Genomic DNA, 5,723 nt, shown 5'->3' with positions numbered 1-5,723 from the left:
ACCTAACCATGTTTCTTTGGCCAACCCAAGAGCCACAAGCCAGATGTTCCTCTCCGTCTCATCGTGGCGTCCCGGGGTCACCAACCTACAATAACGCAATACACCTCACCAAGACCCTCCAACCACTAGTTGGCCTCACTGAACATCACATCAACAACTCAAGCAAGTTCGCCGACATCATCAAGTACATACATCTCCGTCCAACTGAGATCTTTGTCAGTTTTGACATCATGTCACTGTTCACCAACATACCAACCGAAGAAGCATGCAACATCGCCGAACAACGCCTTCAAGCCTAACCTACACTGACAGATCGCACAAGACTCACTCCAAAACAAATCCACGACCTCCTTATCACCTGCTTCTCCGCTTTTAGATTCAGGTGGCGAGACAAATTCTACGAACAAACCTCTGGGGCCGCCATGGGATCTCCTCTATCCTTGGTCCTGGCGGATTTGTTCATGGAGGAGTTTTAACTTGACAGCATCGAGAACGCCAATCTTCGCTCCAACCTCAGGCTCCACTACGTTGACGACACCTTTGTGGTTTGGCCCAACAGCAAGGCAGCACTCCAAAAGATCTTCCATCAACTGAACAGTCAATATCCACGCTTCCGATTTACCATGGAACAAAAACAAAACAATGCTATCTCCTTCCTAGTTGTCCAAGTAACAAGACAAGCTGATGGCACTCTAGCCCACACGGTACACCGCAAACCAACACACACCGACAGATACGTTCACAACTCATTATTCCATCATCCTCGTTTCAAGTCTGCTGTCTGCAACACCTTGGTCCGCCGGGCCTTCAACACCTGTGACAAAGGCAGCTTGAAGCAGGAACTACAACACATCAAGACATCACTTCAACTTAACGACTACAAGACATTCAACCTTAGCCAGCCCAAGCCAAGTTTCACAACAGATGAACGACCAGAGTTCAAGGCTGCATTCTCCCTCCCAAACATTGGCCTATCTTCTCACAAGCTTCAACGTATCTTCATTCAAGCTCAAGTCAAGACCTTCCACACAGCATCAAATAAGATTCAAACATCACTCCACACACACAAGGACAAGCAAGACACTCGAGAAAAAGCCGTCGTTTACTGCATTTCCTGTGATTACGGTTAAGTATACATCGGAGAAACAGGGCGCAACATCTCAACAAGAATCAAGGAACACAAAGCACATGGCACACTGGAACACCTCAACAAATCAGCCATCTTCAAGCATACACACGAACACGACCACATCATCAAGTGGAATCAAGCCAAACTCTTAGCTCCTGTACAGTTCTGGCACCAGCGCAGAGTCAGGGAGGCCATCGAGATACAAGCACACCATACAGTTCCAGAAGACATTGGTTTCTTCATTAACGACATCTGATCACCCATCCTCAAGCCAACCCTTCCAGCAGCAGATCACCACAAGAATGTCTCACTCCAACGCACACACATCCAGCCAGCAGTCAACTCACACGAATCACCGGCCAAGAACAGCTTTGATCCATCCTGCCCAAATGCTCATCCATCCAGCGCTACTAAAGCTCCACCATCGCCTGCAGTCAAGCATTCTCCTGAAGACGAGCACAGTATACAGTTTGAAGCGTCGAGACCAGACCGGCTCTTTTCAGAGCCAATATACTCACCTTAAGAGGTTTACACATGGTTGTCCCCGTAAATTGTTATTTCTCCACACCATGCAACGCTTCAAACATTACATATCCCAGATGTGATTGAAGCGCACCAAACCTAGGTAGATAGTTAGAGAATGATCTCTTTATTTTCAAAACTCTGTTTCGATGTGCATTTTTCTCATTGTCTGTTTTTTTTTTTTTTTTTTACGGCGACGGTGAACCTTCTGCTTATTGGAGACCAATGGAAACTGCACACGCCATTCTAGGGCCGGCCATGAAGACATCAATAGGAGCTGTGAACGCTTTGAGGAAAACGACAGGAAAAGGTCAGTTTATTTTAAGTTGGATTGATAGCTTGGGAAGTAATGAGGGACTGTAAGTTGTTGAGATTTATCCTCAAAGGGGCTCCATGCTAAAATTAAGCTCTGTAAATCACCACCTTTCCAATTGCTAGAGTCCTTATGAAAAAATATAAACCTTGCAGCATGAATATTATTCTATGGTGAAAAGTATTTAATGAGAAGAATGATTTTGTAATGACTTGATTGACATATATTTCAGGAGTCTGCAGTTCTGCTGGGGATGTGGCGTACTCCCTGCCGCTGACCAAGAGCCATGATGCAACATCCCAGACGGTGCCTGGCTATAGGAAAACATCCAAACATAGGTAGATAGCTAGAGAATGATCTCTTAAATCCCAAAACTCTGTTGGCGAAGTGCATTTTTCTAATAATTTGTATTTGTCATTTATTTTTGGCGACTGTGAACTGGTTAAATGTTTAACCATCTGCCTATGGGAGTCCAAGTGAAACTGCACATGCCAGGCCATGAAGACATCATTGGGACCTATATACTCTGTGAGGAAAACGACAGGATAAGGTAAGTTTATCTTTAGTTTGATTGATGGCAAACTTTGTGATTTTGACTGGAGCATAACTGTTTTGCTCTTCTGGATTAGTGATGTGAAAAAAAACTAACATATTCTAGTAGACAAGTGTGCCAAATACAAACGTTGCAACATTAATATAATTATTCTACAGTGGAAAGTATTTGGTGAGAATAGTGTTACTGTAATGACTTAATTGACTTATATTTCAGGAGTCTGCAGTTCTGCTGGGGATACCTGCTGATGACAAGCGCCAACATGAAAACATCCCAGAGGGTGCCTGACTATGCGGACAACATCCCACTTGTCATTAAAGTGCACCAAACATAGGTAGATAGCTAGAGAATGATCTCTTAAATCTAAAAACTCTGTTGGCGAAGTGCATTTTTCTAATAGTTTGTATTTTTCATTTATTTTTTACGGCGACAGTGAAGCGATTTAATGTGGAACTATCTGCCTATGGGAGTCCAATGGAAACTGCACATGACATTCAAGAACTGGCCATGAAGACATCAATGGGAGCTATGTATGCTTCGAGGAAAACGACAGGGCAAGGTAAGTTTGATTAATAGCTTGGGAATGAAATAAACATTTTGTTCAGATTTAAAAGGGGCTCCATGGTCAAATTTAGCTTTGTAAATATTAAATTTTCCAATTGCAAGAGCCCTCATGAAAATTGCTAAACTGTTCTCTGCTAAGCAAAACAAAGCAGGGTACAAAGTCATAAATTGTACACAAGACATGGTATTTTGGCTTAATTAGTTTATGCTTGGATCCTTTTTGTTCTTAAGCAGCTCTATGAAATTTGACCCTGGTGATCTATGTCTTGATATGGTTTGTACTGATGTGAGTACATTGTAATTTTCTTTCAGATGATTGTGACTGCGTTTCAGCCATCCCGTCAACATGGACCATGAAGATGTGACGTCACAGTACAGAGAGAGAGATACATTACGGCTTGAGGAGATAGACTTATTCCACTGCTACTCACCAGGGTCCTAAGTGGAATTTGAAGGTATGATCTGCTTTAGCTAAGCTTGAGTTGAAACTTTAGAAATTCATTAAAGTGCAGAAAATAGACATTTCTTAGGTCTCATAATTCAAACATAGTCCCACATACCTTAATAATAATAATAATAATAATACTACTAATAATAATAATAATAATAATAATAATAATAACTGTTCTTATATAGCGCATATTACAAAATTAAGTCTCTAAGCACTTCTGTGATTGAAAAAATGGGTTTTAAGTTTAGATTTAAATGTTTGTAGCGTGGCACAGTCTTTGATATTGTTGGGAAGAGAGTTCCATAGTCTAGGAGAAGCATATTTGAAGAAGCGTTGACCGTTGACCTTGCCTGAATACTGTATGTTAAAACGCCAGGAGCGTCACTGAGTGAGGGATATGCATGCTTTATAAAAACCAGTTATTGATATTAGTATACACACATCTTTGACCTTTAAATCTAAATCTCTATCTAACTGTTTTTTCTTTCTTTTTTGATCATATTACAGGATTAACACAGTCGAACGTCTTCGAGTTGGACACGTGAAGATGCTGTGCCACCTTATGCAGCACCAATAAAACTCTTGCTTCACCACCTTATCTAAGGCGTCATGACAACAGATGAACATTGTCAACAGAATGAACATTGTCAACAGAATGAACCACAAGAACACGAACGAGACGAAGAGGCAGACCAAGTTGGCGTTAGATGGATGACATCAGAGAATTTGGATGCGTCACTTGGATGCGACAAGCGCAAGAAAGATCAAGGTGGACTGGTGATGAAGAGGCCTTCCTTCTGCAGTATGAAGCGACATTATTTAGATAGATAGATATTTTGCCACTTAAAATAACAAACACAAATATTTGCTCAGTACAAAGTGCGAAACAACATAAGGTTATTTGTAAAAGTAAACTCAATACCAATAAAAAGTAAACAAGTGTTTAAGGAGTGTGTATAAGTGGTGATTATTTTATGTAATGACGTTTTGTATTGTAATAATGAATTAAATATAAATTGTAAGTCACTCTGTCTTTCAATTATTTATTATTCTAATTGTTTACGTGGTATCTGTTCTGGGGTACCCTGACATGGTGGCCACCATGTTTTTTATTGGTTACTATATGGAGACTTGTAAATATTGTAACACACTTGGGGTTTAGTAACTCTTATTTAAGTTTGTTATGTCACAGGTCATGACCTTGTCTGTGTTTGAGTACTCATTAACCAGGTTTTATAATTACAAAGGTCATGACCCTGTCCATGGTAGTCATTAAGGGTATTTGAGTTCTCATTAACAAGGTTAAATAATAACATATGTCATGACTTTGTATATGGTATGTAATAAGGGTATTTTCTACCTCATTACTGAGGTTTTATAATAACAAAGGTCTTGACATTGTCCATTGTGTTTATTAAGGGTATTTGAGTTTTCATTAACGAGGTTTTACAATTACAAAGGTCATGACATTGTTTAGGGTATTAAGGGTATTTGAGTTCTCATTAACAAGGTTTAATAATTACAAAGGTCATGACATTGTTTAGGGTTTTTATTACTGGTATTTGAGTTTTGTTAATCAAGGTTTTATAATTACAAAGGTCATGACATTATTAAGGGTTTTTGAGTTCTCATTAACAAGGTTTTATAATTACAAAGGTCATGACATTGTTTAGGGTATTAAGGGTATTTGAGTTCTCATTAACAAGGTTTAATAATTACAAATGTCATGACGTTGTTTAAGGTATTTATTAAGGGTATTTTCTACTTCATTAAGGGTTAATGAGAACTCAAATACCCTTAATACCCTAAACAATGTCATGACCTTTGTAATTATAAAACCTTGTTAATGAGAACTCAAAAACCCTTAATACCCTAAACAATGTCATGACCTTTGTAATTGTAAAACCTCGTTAATGAAAACTCAAATACCCTTAATAAACACAATGGACAATGTCAAGACCTTTGTTATTAACAAGGTTTTATAATTACAAAGGTCATGACATTGTTTAGGGTTTTTATTACTGGTATTTGAGTTTTGTTTAACAAGGTTTTATAATTACAAAGGTCATGACATTGTTTAGGGTATTAAGGGTATTTGAGTTCTCATTAACAAGGTTTAATAACTACAAACGTCATGACGTTGTTTAGGGTTTTTATTACTGGTATTTGAGTTTTGTTTAACAAGGTTTTA

At 38.9% G+C, this 5,723-nt stretch overlaps 1 long non-coding RNA gene across 1 annotated transcript; it reads left to right on the top strand.

Moving 5' to 3' along the window:
* The first annotated feature begins 1,743 nt into the window (after window positions 1–1,743).
* Window positions 1,744–5,052, top strand: LOC139938427 (uncharacterized). Its single transcript, XR_011786155.1, has 6 exons — window positions 1,744–1,961; window positions 2,197–2,514; window positions 2,734–2,851; window positions 2,951–3,076; window positions 3,394–3,536; window positions 4,040–5,052. It is a non-coding gene; the product is annotated as an uncharacterized lncRNA (long non-coding RNA).
* The last annotated feature ends 671 nt before the right edge of the window (window positions 5,053–5,723 follow it).

Source organism: Asterias amurensis, chromosome 6, assembly GCF_032118995.1.
Source record: "Asterias amurensis chromosome 6, ASM3211899v1".
NCBI lineage: Eukaryota > Metazoa > Echinodermata > Asteroidea > Forcipulatida > Asteriidae > Asterias > Asterias amurensis.
Note: the sequence above shows the minus strand (reverse complement) of the source record. Positions and strands in the feature narration are given on the sequence as shown.